Below are 15557 nucleotides of genomic sequence, written 5' to 3'. Positions count from 1 at the left end.
GCTCAGAGAGGTTGAATGACATGCTCACGTCTCCTGCATTTTCTACAGTGCCAGGAGGCCCAGTTCGATTTTTCAAAAGCTGTATATTCACTTTTCAGAAATTATACCAGTCATTCACATGCACAGCAGAAACTTCTGATTTTTTATTTTTTATATGATTCGTTTGGATTATAAATTTCTTCTTGCTTAATGAAACCCTTTGTGAAGCAAAATAACTTGGATGAAGAAACTGCTTATCGATAGATGATAGACTTGATACAGAGACAGTTAATATTGATATGGAGACAGCTCCTGCACACACACACGCACGCACACGCACGCACACATAACCCTGAAATCATGTGGCCCCCAGGACATTGCGGGAACTCGCCAGCCCCCTGCATCCCCTCCTACTTCCCGGGGTGTCAGTGTGGCTTGAGGAAAGGCAAGCTCCCCTCCTGACTTGGTCTTTCCCAGGCCTCTGGACCTAAAATTGTATCTGCAGCCTCCTTCTTATACCCAGCCCTGGATCCAGCTTTTCATTAACTAGTAAATGGAGATCTTTCATATTTAAAACTCTGGGGGCAAAGGAAGGCAGCCATGGGTGTTCTGGACCAAGTCCTGGGCTCCAAAGCAGGAGCCCTTTGGCCCCGGCCCTGCCTGCAGGAGGTGCTGGGAGTCTTAGGTCCAAGGCCCCTCCCCTGGGAAGTGCCCCTTCCTCCCACAGAGCCTGCGGCCCTCTCCCAGCCGACCCTGGCCCCAGCCTGTAGACCCCCATGACTATGGGGTGTGCAAGGCATCATCCTTTGCTTTTATCATTTCATCTAGGAGTGCCCGTGTCCTCATTTCACAAATGGAGCAGTGGAGGCTCCAGAGAGGTTAAGCCGTGTCTCCACGGCATGAGGCGTGGGTTGGATGGATGACCTGGGAGCTCCTCCCCGCTGCCCCACACCCAGACCTTGCCAGAGCCAGGTCCAGTCTCACCAGCTTCCCAGAAGCCCTGGCTCAACAGGGCTCCATGAGAGCTTATGCCCAAGACAGCTTTTCCCCAGGGCCCAGGCCGTGCCAAGAAGGCGGCCAGCACCCGCCCGGGAGGCTGCAAGGCAGGACAGGAGCCCAGCGTCCTCAGGGGCTCTCTGTCCATGCTCACACTCTCGCTCTGCGCCTCTGGCAGGCATTGCCATCAGCAGCAGCCCGGTGGGTCCTGGCAGAAAGGCCAGGGCAGGCAGAGAGTATCAGCTGCTCTCCTGGCCTCGACTCAGGATCAGAACGGGCCAACCCTGGGGGGCCACCTGCACCCGTCATGACCACTGCTTGCCCTCCCATGCTCCCTCTCTCCCAAGGGCTTCTGCTCTCATGGGCTGTGCTCTAGGGGCAAATTTGCTTTCTGGACCACCTAGTGATCATGTAATATCCCCAGTGTCACTAACCCAGAATGCTCGAACCATTCTTTTTACTCTTATGAATTCTTCCCTTCATCTTAAAATGTCTGAACCAGCCCCTCTGTCCCTAGAACCTTTGAGCGTGAGGATCTTTTCCTTTCTTGCCAAGAAGATGGAAACCCAGAGCTGGATAAGACCTGAAGTCCCCAAATGACACCAATGAGGACACTGTGGCCCAGAGAGGGAGAGTGACTTGCCCAAGGTCACACAGTGAGATGCTGGCAGAGCGATGACAAGGACCCCTAAGCATTTCCTCTGCCCCTGCCTGTGGGTCTGGAGCCTCCAGTCCCTAGAGCAAGGGAGACTTTCTCTGGGGCCCTGGCCCTGCCTTCCAAGTCTGCCCACCAGGGATCAGGAAGAGGTGCCCCGCCCCTGCCCTCTGTAACGGCCCACAGCCCAGGGCCTATGTTCCAAGCCTGTAGCAGGGGCAGGAGGCACCCCTTCCCCCAGTCAGGGTGCCTGGGCCTCCAGTGCCACCCCCGAAATAGAGCAGCTCTCAGCCCAAAGATCAAGTTGCAGCCTCGCTGTCCAGATGGGGCGCCTGGCAGGGCGGGAAGCACTTCCCCCCCCCGCCAACGCTGCCCCCACCTGCTCCCCCATCACATGTCAGCACTTGAACCAAGCCTTAAATCACAGCCTCCCCTGGAGGACACAGTCTTTTCTGGAGGCTGTGGGGACAAGAGCAATGGGTGCAGCGTCTGGGGCTGGGGAAGGGGGACGTTAGTAACCAGAAGAAATGGTGGTGGGGGGTCCCAGAGGGGAGACTGATTTAAGGGTTCTTGTGCTGTTGGGGATATGCTGTGTGGCCTTAGAAGAGCCACTTGTCCTTTCTGAACCTCAGTCTCCTTGTCTGTAAAATGGGGAGAGTGCTTCAGTTCATGTAGAGGCTGCGAACAGATAAAAGTCTCCATCCTCAAGGAGTCCACGTTCCATGGGTCAGCAGACTGGCTCAGGCAGTGGGGCTCTAGAGCCCGTGTTAACAGCCAGTGGGCCATATGCCAGTGGGTGCTGGGAAGCCAGAAAAGGGGTTACCCTCTTTTATTTAGAGTGATCCAAGAAGGCGTCTTCAAGGATCTGAGCAGGGGTCTCTACCCTGGCTAGGAGGGATGGGGGTTATGGGTGGGGCCACAGGAGGCATACCCCTCTGCCACCCCAAGGCTCTAGGGGTGGAACTGAGTTTTCTGTTGCAAGTGTCCAGCTGGACTTTGCCCAACAGTTCCCATTCCCCTAACACCCAGCAGTGCCTGGCCCCTGCAGTTCAGAGGAGCCCGGCTAGCAGGAGCCTGGACAGCCCAGGAGTCCTGTACACCAGCCCTAAGACAACAGGAAGAGGCTGGTGTCCCTTATGGCTTCTCAGTGGGGTCCTGGGTAGTGAGCAGGAGGCTGTGGTGTGACGTCCCCAGCTTCAAGGATGCCCCTGCATGACAGGGTTGGGGCCCTGGAGCTTCAGGGGTGCTGGTGTCTGCAGCGGGTGGACGCTGTGACAGTCCCACAGTGAGGGGCTCCTTTCTCTTAGGGGCCACAACCCCAATACTCCAGGGGCCGAGAGCAGTAGTGACACACCTGACCTTCCCAGCCATGACCCCATGTCATCCCCCAGCAGCCCTGCGAGGGTACAGATGAGGGCATTTACACTCAGGGAGGCTGAGTCTTGCCCAAGGCCGCACATCTGGGAAACAGCGGATGTGGCTGAGTCCAAAATTCACATGTTTTATTTCTTAGGGGAAAAATACAAATCTTATACTTCGTTTGTTGTCATTAAAGCACTTGTTTATTCAGTCTCTTTTTCATTTAAAGGTTTTCTTAGTCGCTTTTTCAAAACACAAAATAACCAATGCACATTGGAACAAGCGAGGCAGCGTTGTGTCAGCTGGTCATTGCTTCCCCAGCTCCCAGTGTTGGCAGGCTCAGGCGTCTCCTTCCAGGCCTTTCTCCAGGTCCAAGCATCCTCTTCGCCCTCAGGGTCTACCTGCCTTCCGGATGGTTCTTTCCTTCTTTGGCACAGGAACACTTCCAAAGAGCCTACTATATGCCAGGCTTTGTCATGAGTGCCGAGCTGGGCAGGCTCAAGGCAAAACCCCACCTTTCTGGAAACTGTGAGGACAAGCTCACAAACAGGTACATGCAAGGCTATCAGCTCCACAGAACAGGGAATTCGGGTGTGCTTATTCACGGCTGCACCCTCGGCCCCTAGAGTGGGACCAGCCACAGAGTAGCTACTCAATAAATGTGTGTTGGTTGAATGAATGAATGAATGAATTGGCTGAGACGAAGAATCCAGAGTGTGGAGCCAGTCTAGGGGGAAGTTGATGTTGAACTTGAGATCCCCGTGGGCCACCGAGGGAGGAGGGCAGGGGTCAGCCACCCTGCGGTGTTGGATGTCAGAACTTGGAGTGTGGCAAAGAAATGCAGCAGGAAGAAGTGCCCCTTTGGCTCAAACTCAGCTGCTCCACCCCCAAAGCCAGCCCCTCCCTCATGCCCCCACACCTCCCTTCCCAGGGTACAGACAGGAGGGTCTGAGCAAGGCCCCCTCCCATCGAGCCCCTCCAGCCCCAGACTGGCCAGCCCTGCCTCCCTCCCTCTCCTAAGCCTCCCCAACAAAAGCTGCCGTTGTAGGAGCCGGGACCATTGTAATTAAAAAGGAAACATAATAAAGCCCCTCTCTGAAGCCAAATCCCATCCCTAGAGCAGACGCCCGGGCCCGCCCCTCACTGCCCACCGAGGACACATGGCCCCTTTGTGTGCCCCGGGTGAGGGCCACTCCTGCCCTGCCCCACCCGGTCTCTGCCCACCCTCCCCTTCCTTCCCTAGCATTCTGATGGCCCAGTATCCCTGCTGAGAGAACCTGGCCTCCTTTTTTCGCAGGGGGGAAACTGAGGCCTGAAAAGGCAGAGCCTGGACCTAGGCCTCCTGACTTCCAGCCCGCTGCTCCCTCAGCCCAGCATCTGCCCAGAGGGAGCCCTCTCTCCTGGGATCCATGCCTCAGAGCAGGGGTCCCAGAAAGACAGTAAAGAGCCCCTTCTCACACAGCTGAGCTCCAGGGACCTCTGAGAGACCGGGTGCTGAGGCCCAGAGAGGTTTGATGGTCCTGAGGCCACATAGCAGGGCAGAGGCAGACCTAGCACAAAGCTCCGAGTCTGCACAACTCTCTGTATGGAGCCACCAGCTTGTCCCAAGCACAGAATCTGTCAGGGGCCCTGAAGGACTCGGCCTCCGAACGTCGGCGTCAGGTCTCTGGGCAGGCTGTAGAAGTGGGTGAGGGGTGAGGAGCGCCCCCTGCCTTCCTCCTGCACTGGAGTGAAGACCGCTGCAGGGGAGATTAGAACTCCAGGAGGCCTCCAGAGGTGCAGGACAGGCCTCCCTGCACCAACGCAAGTGGAAGGTTGGCCATGAGTTCTCAGTAAAGACAACAGCCAATCCCCTGTCCTCTGAACTTCTGAACTTCCGGAAACTAAGCAGTCTCTTCTCCCAAACCTGCCAACCCCAGCTACCCTGGCCATCTGAACAGCCTCCGACACGGAGGTCAGAGCTGTCCAGCCGTTTCAACTTATCCCAGGGGACCTCTCCTCCGTCATCCCCGGGTCCTTAGCTGGGATAAGCCCATGGCTAAATGATGGCATTGGCTAAGGTTATCTGTGGTCCTCCCTGCCTCCCCTGTCAGGGATCCTGTTGCAGACTCCGGTTGTCTCCCCCCAGCACTCCCACCCACCTTCTCCCCTGGTTATCAGTAACCCACACAGAGGCGATCACAGCAGCAAAGGCTCAGAGGGAAGCCAGGGGAACACCACAAGCCTTCAAGTGACCAAGGATTGGGTCCCCTTCCCAACAGCGCAATGTTAGGTACAGTGAAGGCAATATCTGGGGCATGGCGCCCCACCACATGCATGGATGGTCACGTCTAGACACTCGTTTGAGACGCAGGCACCTCAGGGTGTGCGGAGAAGCAGGACTATGACCAGGAAATGGTTATGTTCACAGCAAGAAGCCACCATTCATGGAGCATCTCCCGGAGGAGCCGTGCTCATGCTGCCTCCTTCAAGCCTCCCTTCCTTCCGGGGAAAATAATCACCATTCCCATTTGACAGATAAGGAAACTGCTCCCACACATCCGGCCAGGGAGTGGTGGGGTTTGGATTCCAAGTTAGGTCTGTCTGGCCCCCACCCTCTGCAAGAGGATGTACAAAATGTCTAACACCCAGCCCGTCCCATCGGACACTGTGACATCAATCCCACCCTTTGCACGGCTGACCCCTTCAGAACTAAGTGGGGGTACAAAGGTACCACTCACCCGCCTGTTCTAGTCACATCAGCCAACCCAGAAATTCCCCAAAAGTGTGTGTGCATGTGAGAGTGGGTGTGAGTGTGTGTACGTGTGTGCCCATGTTTGTGTTCAGCATCATGCTAGACAGGCCTGGGACATGGGACCCATCCATGGCCTGCCATTTCCACCTCTCCCCGTGGTCCAACCACCTTGGCCAAAAGGACTGGGGCGGGAATGCTCCTGGGCACCAAGGGCAGGGAGCAGCCAGGAGGGGGGCAACGTGGGCCCCATGCACTCCTGTGCCCCAGGAGCCAGCAAGGGTGGGCAGGGATTAGGCAGATAATGCCTCTTGTAAGAACAAGGGATTGTTGCAAAGGGGAAACTAGAGTGGGGGATTGGGGGGCCAGTTCAGATTTCCCTGGGGGTGAAAACTGAGCCCCCGGGGGGAGGCGCCCTGACTGCCAGGCCCTAATCCCTGTGGTTCTCGCCCAAACCCCAAAGAAGAGGCTGTTCACGGGCAGCAGATTCCTGGGATTCATTAATTCAGGATTTGCAAGAGGGGCTACCCGGCATCCCTCCCCACAGGCAGCAACCTGAGCAGGGCAGGTGGGTGCTGGTGGTCAGGGACACCCTGGGAGCCACAGGGAAGGGAGGCTGGGCTGGGAGCCCCAGGAGCCTGGGGGCAGCTCAGGGTCTGCTCTGGCAATGAAGGGAGCAGAATCTACTCCCAACTTTTCCTCACCCCAGAGCTGTTTGCCTGCCTGCCTTCCTCCTTCCTTCCCTCCTTTCTTTCTTTTCTTCCTCTTCTTCCTTCTTTTTTTTTTTTTTTTTTTTTTTTTTTTTGAGACAGGGTCTCACTCTGTTGCCCAGGATGGAGTGCAGTGGCATGATCTCAGTTCACTGCAGCCTCAACCTCCCATCCCACCTCAACCTCCCGGGTAGCTGGGACTACAGGCGTGTGCCACCACACCCAGCTAATGTTTGTATTTTTTGTACAGACTGGGTTTCAACATGTTGCCTGGGCTTGTCTCAAACTCCTGGGCTCAAGCAAACTGCCCACATCAGACTCCCAAAGTGCTGGGATTACAGGTATGTATGAGCCACCATACCCAGCCACCCCAGAGCTATTTCTGTTTTACCAGTTTTTAGTTACTAGATTTTTCTCCTTCTCTTTATGAGATATAATTTACGCACAGTAAAATGCACAGGTCTTAAATGTACAGTTGGATGAGTGTGGCAAGTATCTACGCCCAGGTAACCACCATGATTAAGATCTAGAACATTTTGTCACCCTAGAAGATTCCCCTGTACCCCTTCATGTGAGTGCCCTGACCCAGGCAGCCACTGATCTGCTTTCTGTCGCCATAGATCAGTTTTGTGTCTTCCAGAACTTTCATAAATGGAATCCTGCCGCCTGGCTCTACGGTAGCTCCAGCCCCATGTTCATGTGACTGGTTGGGTTTCTGTGGAAGATTTCATCCCAGTTGAGGGCTCCCTGGCTAAAATCAGGGTGCAGACCCTGGGATCGTCCCAGGCCTGAGGATTCTGGACTCCTGTGCATCTGAGTCTTTGGATTCACCTCCTGGATTTTTTCAAAACTTCCACCCGCTTCCTGTCCCAGCCCAGTTCTGTGTCAGTCCCTCCTCCTGTCACTTCCACCTCTGACCTCCACCCCAACCCTCAGGGTCCCCACAGTTGCTTGCCAGCCCCTCCCTCAGCCACTCCCACCTCCACCTCCACTCCAGAGCAGCTTTCCAAATGCATAAGCCACTCTCCTTCTAGAATCCTCCATGTCTCCCTATTGCACACAGGAGAAGGTCTGAGCATCTCTGCCTGGCATTCTAGGACCTTCAGGATCTACCCTGTCTCCATCCCTCAAATCTCATCCCTCCCACTCTGGGCTCCACCCAAGAACCACTCTGGGCAAAACCACTGCACCGTTTCTCCCTCTTACTCTCTTCCACGCCTGTACTCATGCCATTCCCTCAGGAGCCGCCCGGAGCCTACTCAATCACTGCTGTCCCAGGAAGTCTGCCTTGAACTCCCCCACCCAGACTGGTCATGTTCCCCCCGCACCTCCTGCCCCGTCGCCAGGTCTTCCATGCCAACACCTCCCCGCCTGCACCCCCTCCCCCACCTTGAGTTCCAGCCTCCTGGGATGGTGTCTAGTTCAGATCTGGATTCCAGGGCCCAAGCCAGGGTTGGCACATCATAAATCCAGCAAGGTCCTGCCCTGGCATCTCCCCTTACCCTCCTCAGCCCTGGCCTGCACACACCTGGGCATGAGGTTTGAACTGGACTGGATTGAATTGGCAAGGTGGCACTGGGACACAGCTGAGACCCAGGGTGGCGGAACAGGCAGGAAAGAGGGGGCACATCAGGTTTCTCCAACAACTGGACAGGTCTGGGTTCAAATACTGCCCCAACAGTTGCAGGGCTTGGCAAAGTCACCTCAACCCCTAGGCTTAAATTCCCCTGTCTATAAACGGAGCCTGCCAATAATATCCACTTCACTGTGTGTGTGTGTGTGCAGCGTGTGTTTATTTGTATTTTTTAGGATCCATTGACATTCTGTGCTCAGAAGGCCTTGCCATAATGTTGTCTCTGACTGTCACTATTAAGGTGAAAAGAGAGAGGACAAGAGGGAGGGAGAGGTAAGTGTCCCAATGGGAACCGGTGGGAAAGAGGTGGGCTCCACCCCTCTAAGACCAGCTATCTCCTCCCCAGCCTCCAGAATCCCCGCCTCACACACTGAGCCCAGCTTGTCTCATTGACCTCCCACACTGGCCTGCCTGCCTCCCAGCTTGGCTAAAAGCCAAGAGGCTAAACTTAGCAAGTCAGGCAAAATCAGGCAGAAAGCAGGTAAGGCACCGATGTTCATAGCAGCATACTCACAACAGAGCAAGCCAAAACACAGAAACAACCCATGTGCCCGTCACCAGATGAACAGGTAAACAAAACATGGAATGTCCCTGCAATGGAATATTATCCAGCCATGAAAAAGGAGGGAGTGACACATGCTACGACATGGATGAACCCTGGAAACACTGCACTAAGTGAAAGAAGCCACATATCATCTAATTTCCCTCACACAAAATGTCAAGAATAGGCAAATGCATAGAGACAGAAAGTGAACCGGCAGTTGCTCAGGGCTGGGGGGTGGAAGCATAGAGGAGTGATGACTAAAGGGTGCACAGTTTCTCTTTGTGGTGACGAAAACGCCCTAAAATTGACAGCGATGGCCAGGCATGGTTGCTCACACCTGTAATCCCAACACTTTGCAAGGCTACGGTGGGAAGACTGCCTGAGGCCGGGCATTCAAGACCAGCCTAGGCAGCAAACTGAGACCCTAGCTCTACAAAAAACAATTTTTAATTAGCCAGGTGTGGTGGAGTGTGCCTGTAGTTCTAGCTCCTCGGCAGGCTGAGGAGGGGGATCACATGAGCCCAGGAGGCGGAGGCTGCAGTGAGCCACGATCACACCATTGCACTCCAACCTGGGTAACAGACAGAGACCCCGTCTCTGAAATAAATAAATAAATAAATAAATAAATAAATAAATAAATAAATAAATTGACAGTGTGGCAATAAATTGGTAGTGGTGATGGTTGCACTGCTTGTAAACATACTTAAAGCCATTAAACTATACACTTTAAATGGATGAATTATAGGGTATGTGACTTCGAGCTTGATCAAGCTGTTTTAAAAAGAACAGATGTGGCCCGGGTGCAGTGGCTCACGCCTATAATCCCAGCACTTTTGGAGACCAAGGCAGGTGGATCGCTTGAGGTCAGGAGTTCCAGACCAACCTGGCCAACACAGTGAAACCCTGTCTCTACTAAAAATACAAAAAAAAAAGAAAAGAAAGAAAGAAAGAAAATTAGCCGGACGTGGTAGCAGACACCTGTAATCCCAGCTACTCAAGAGGCAGGAGTTTGAGAATTGCTTAAACCCAGGAGGCAGAGATTGCACTGAGCTGAGATCTTGCCACTGCAATCCAGCCTGAGCAACAGAGTGAGACTTTGACTCAACAACAACAACAAAAAAAAACCCAAAAAACTAAAGGCTGGGCGCAGTAGCTCACGCCTATAATCCCAACACTTTGGGAGGCCAAAGTGGGTGGATCACCTGAGGTCAGGAGTTCGAGACTAGCCTGGCCAATATGGTGAAACCCGGTCTCTACTAAAAATACAAAAATTAGCCAGGTGTGGTGGCACATGCTTGTAATCCCAGCTACTCAGGAAGCTGAGGCAGGAGAATCACTTGAACCTGGGAAGCAGAGGTTCAGTGAGCCGAGATCGTACCATTGCACTCCAGCCTGGGCTACAGAGTGAGACTCCATCTCAGAAAAACAAAACAAAACAAACAAAAAAGAACAGGTAGGGACAGATTGGGAAGTAGGCCTCCAGCTGGGGGACAGACTGATGGCCCCTGGCAGGAAAGTCAGGCCCTGGATTTCACACTAGCTTCCTTGTTCTCCCAACAACCATGAGGGAAGGTTGTCACCGTACCTATTTTGCAGAGCAGAAAGCTGAGGCTTGGAACGTGCCACCTGAGGTCATGCAGCTGAGATGCTGAGATTCGAAATCAGAGAGAAGGGCCTGGCCCGGGCCTGCCCACCGTACCCCTCTTTGGGCTTCCCTGACACTCCCAGAATGTGAGGCTGGCATCCCCAGCCTGGCACAGGCCACCCTCTGATAGGCTGGAGGGTAGAGGGAGCGGCCACTGTGCTGGCACCAGCCCCAGGCATGTCCGCACAGGTGTGGGCATCCCGGCTCTGCCCCAGCGACTGCCTGGCCCTGCACCCCTGGCCAGGGCCTCATCCCCACCCTCGGGGCAAGCCCAAGCAGCTAAGAACATCTGCCCCGCCTGAAGGGGATCACCCTGGATGCCGGAGGCACCTGGCGCTCCTGGGGTGGCATCTGGGACTGGGCTGGTGGCCAGGCATGAGGGGTAGCAGGTGTGTGGCTCGAGAGGGGACTCAGACCATGTGCATCTGCATGGTGTGTGAGCCCAGCTGCAAGCACATATGTGCGGGTGCGGAGGATGCGCCAGCCCAGGGCTGCGAGTGCGTTTCAGTGTGTCCTGCTGGAAGTGGGGATCGTGGGTGTGCAAGGGATGAGCCTGGGGACAATGAGTGTGCAAATGTGGGATGCCTGGGAGGCAGACGCGAGGGCGACAGTGGGCTGGAGCCTAGTGAGTGTACGAGTGGGTCTGTCATCACAGGCATGTGGCGGGATGCGCACTCGCTCATGTCTCCTCCTCTCAAATGGCTGTCACCCCACAGGGCCTGCCCAGCCACCTCCTTCATTTATTTTTCTCTCCTTCTTATCTCCCTTCAGGCTGTGAGCATCTAGGGGGTGGACACAACCCCCGAGGCCTACCCGCCACTTGTTACAAATTACAAAGCCATGGGAGAGTGCTTGCCTCTGAGCCTCAGTTTACACATCTGTACAATGGAGATAAAAAAGTTCCTACTGCAGGAGGTTGCTGGGAGACGTGGACAAGAGTAAATACAGAATGCAGCGGCCCAATGCAGAGAGTAAATGCAAGAATTCAGCGGCCCAGTGAGTGGAAACAGGTGCCCCCATCTCTCCGCTGATTTTGCCCTGGCCACTCCCCTCCCGCCAAGGCCCCTGACAGTTACGGGCTCCAGGCAGCTCAGGGACGTAGGAGACTTCTGGGGTCAGGACCCACCCTCCTGGGCGGGCTAAGGCAGGCCCGGGGCAGCTTCTGGGGAGGTGACGCCCAGAACACCAGATGTTCTGCCTTGACGAGGACAGGTGAAGATCAGAGGACAGGGTGTGGGCTCAGTACCGACATGTATTCATTCAGCAACCCCCTTCTAGGCACTAACTGTGCCAGGGCCTGTGCCAGAATCTACAGAGCCCCCAACCCTGTCCGCCAGGTGTCTGGCGAAGGAGGAGGTTTTCATCCAGTGTGGTGTGTGCAGGATGGAATTGCAGAAGCACAGATGAGGACCCCAGAGCCAGCCTGAGGTGGCCCAGTGACGGGTCCCAGAGGAGGGGGCTACGGAGATGGGACTCCTGAGGAGCAGTGAGCCAGGTGTTCCAGGCTGAGGGGACATCTTGAGCAGAGGCCTGGTGCCACGTGAGCATCCACCTTGAGGTAAGAAATGGTGGAGACAGTGCTGGAAAGGCTGTTAGCACCAGCGGCAGGTTAGACATAATAAGGTTAAGTCCTAAGGTTCAGTCCCAGTGGTGAAATCAGATATTGGTAACGATCGTTACTCTCACCCCACCTCAACAGGGGTCTCGTGATTTGCAAAGTGCTTTCATATCTAGGATCTTCCTTGGCCTTTGTTGCAATCCTACCATGGAAGTGGGATAAAAGGCTCACTCATCCCTTTTTACTTTGGCCACTAGGGAGCTCAAAGGCTACACTGAGCACTTACTGGCAATTTCAAAGACAGCACAGACATTACTTCTCTTTCTACACCTGTACACCTGCTTTTCTCTCTTGTACTTTGATTTTTCTCCTGGTAGTCTTTTTTTTTTTTTTTTTAGATGAAGTTTTGCTCTTGTCACCCACGCTGGAGTGCAATGGCACAATCTCAGCTAATCACAACCTTGGCCTTCGGTTCAGGTGATTCTTCTGCCTCAGCCTTCCGAGTACCTGGGATTACAGGCATGTACCACCACGCCCAGCTAATTTTGTGTTTTTAGTAGAGACGGGGTTTCACCATGTTGGACAAGCTGGTCTTCAACTCCTGACCTCAGGTGATCTGCCTGCCTTGGCCTCCCAAAGTGCTGCGATTACCAGCGTTAGCCACCGCACCCAGCCTCCCTGGCAGTCTTTTGGGGAGTAAGAGGGCAAAGAAGAGGGCAAAGAAGAAGTTGCCACTGATGGCATATTTTGCTGGGGTCAGGGAAGGCTGTGTGCACACACCCTGACCCAACCAGGCACCCAACTCCCTTATTCTCCCACCAGGCTCTCTCCCATCATCCCTTCCAGCAGACCCTCTTTCTAAACTCTGCCTGGCACACTGTCAACTCCAAAGGAAACTGAGCCCCAGAGGGAGATGTCACCTGCCCCAAACCTCTCAACAAGGCCAGAATCTGAGTCTCTGGAGCCCTGGCTTAGGATCGTGCTACCCTTCACCTACAAGAGCAGCCCTTCACCCCCGTGTGACGGGGAGTATGTCATTGAGCCTCTCTGAGCCCCCGCTCGAAGCTGGCTTCCACACTCACAGGAAGTTGCTTAAGGAGCTTGGAGGCGTGTTCAATGCTGATTGACTTTAAGCAAAGCAGAGCCCCTCCCTCTATTTCTACTTTGAAAGGAAACAATTTTCGGCTCCCAAGGCTGAGAGGAAGGTGTCCAAAGAGCCCTGGCTATGGGGCCACAGGACAGTGGCTTCTCCTTTCTGTGCCCCAGTTACCTCGTCTGCAAAATGGGGAGGAGCGTGCTCTCCACACCCACGCATCTCCTTCCTGGACTTCACACAGAGGACCTTCATTCCATCCTCCCCGTAATGACGGAAGGAGCTGGTGCTGTGCCCATTTTACAGATGAGGATACTGCAGCCTAGGCCACACAGCTCCCAGGTCTGAGTGAACAGCCGAGGTTCTTCACCGCGACGCCACACCACCTCTCGGAGAGGACAGCCTCCTGCACACAGCAGCGGGTACCTAAGGGTCAGGGACCTCTGGGTCCCCATGGTCCAGAACCTAAGAAGGAGGGTATTAGCCCCAAAGGGGCGTGGACCCCATCCTGGAAGCTGCTGGGCTAGGCATCACTCCAGCAGGGTCCCACCGGGGCCGTGTCGGCCACATGTGATGCAAAGTAATGACACAGCCTAATGGGAGAAGGTGCCAAAAACATGTGTATGTACAAACCAGCTGCCACCCAGCCAAGCTGCAGCCCAGGATGGTTGCGAAACTCAGCCTGGCAGGTGGACCCCGGAGGTAGCTCCCAGGTGGGTACTGGAGCCCAGGCTGGCACCATCTGAGCCATGGATACCAAGGGCTGAGCAGGGCCACTGCAGGCAGGCAGGTGACACTCAGGGGCAGGCCCCTAGGGAGAGCCGCGCGGAATCAGCCCTATGCTGCTGGTTCTGGGCTCCCTGGTCTTCCTGCTGTGAGGCTGGAGGCAAAGCAGGATCCAAGGGAGCCCTTTCTGGCCTTTGAGGCTCTGTCTGCCTCCATCTCATCAAAGGTCAAGTCCAGCCTTCCTTGTGGGGAGAAGAAGAGGACAAAGGAAAGGTCAGGACTTGGAACACGTCTTGGCTACCCTCTCACCCAGACACCCACAGATCCAGGAACCCTTCCAAGGTCTGCCGCTCATTATGACTCTGAGAAAATGACTTCATCTCCCTTGTACCTCAGTTTTCACAACTGTAAAATGGAGACAGTAACAGCGCCACCCTCACAGGGCTGCTGTGAGGAGGCAACATAATGCACGTATAGCCTGACAATGGTATAGCCTGGCATGCAGTGAGGTCTTGCTAACTGTTAGCCAGCGGTGTGCTGGTAAATGCTTACACACAGGGTGGGGCATGGTGGCTCATGCCTGTAATCCTGACACTTTGGGAGGCCGAGGTAAGCAGATCACTTGGAGTCAGGAGTTCGAAACCAGCCTGGCCAACGCGGTGAAATCCCGTCTCTACTAAAAATACAAAACTTAGCCGGTGTGGTGACAGGCACCTGTAATCCCAGCTACTTGGGAGGCTGAGGCAGGAAAATCACTTGAACCCAGGAGGCGGAGGCTGCAGTGAGCCAAGATCACGCCACTGCAATCCAGCCTGGGTGACAGAGTGAGAGTCTATCTCAAAAATAAATAAATAAATAAATAAATAAATAGAAATAAATGCTTAACAATAGGCTTCTGGGGGTATGAGGGGTCCTGGTTTTGTAGCACTGCCCAATTTCCATGGTACAAATACCCTCACCACCACCACTATTAAGCCACCAACACAACATCCCAGAACGCGAAGCTGGGGAGAGCTGAGAACCAGCACGCTCCTGCATAGATAGCGTTTCCACCCTACATGAAAAACGGAAGATTTTAGCACTAAGAGACGTTGATAGGCAGACATTTAGAGGTGGCTAGCAGAAGTTTCTTACACCCTTAAAGTAAAAAAGAACCACTATTATCTATTAAGAGAGTAGATAATAGTACAATTAGAGAGAGAATCTATAGGAGAATACATAATAGTACAAATCTGTAAGAGACAGAGAATAGATAAAAGTACAATCTATAAAAAAAATAGATAATAGTACAATTATTAGGAAGTAGTGAACGGAGTGTTTATTATCTTTGTAACATGATTTGTTCAATTGCGAATTTATAAAATTTAACTTTTGGTGATAGCTGTCCCTAACAGCCGCCTTGCAAATTCCTGAGAATTCGCCAACCGGCTCTTGCAAGCCGGTGCAAGCCAGCTCCAGCTCACCCCTGATTTTACTATTCCGATTCTATCACACCTCCTTGTTTTCACGTAAGCCACTTCTTCTGCTTGGAATACCCTTTTTTGCATGCCTTTTCTCTTGGCAAACTCCCACTGTTTCCCCAGTAATCTAGATAATTCTGTGAAGACACCATGTCATTGATTAGAATCTCAGTGAGCCCTCATGACTCTATGAGCTAGATCTTGATGGCTCCATTTTTCAGATGAGGAGACAGGCTTGGCAAGGTCTGTCAGCTGAATGGTGACATTCCTGGGGGGCCAGACTGTGTCAGGCATTGCCTTTTGCAGAGACGAGGTGCGCAGATGACTTCCCAGCATGCTCAGAAGAACATTTCACTGCCTGCTTGCGTGTTCCCTCTCATGCCCTTGACTCGAGCATTGGGCTCCATTTCTCTGGGTTAGCATTGCCCTGTCTGGGTAGTCTGGGTACAGGAAGCTGGGGGAGGCCCT

This window comes from Papio anubis, chromosome 1, assembly GCF_008728515.1.
Source record: "Papio anubis isolate 15944 chromosome 1, Panubis1.0, whole genome shotgun sequence".
Classification (NCBI taxonomy): domain Eukaryota; kingdom Metazoa; phylum Chordata; class Mammalia; order Primates; family Cercopithecidae; genus Papio; species Papio anubis.
Note: the sequence above shows the minus strand (reverse complement) of the source record.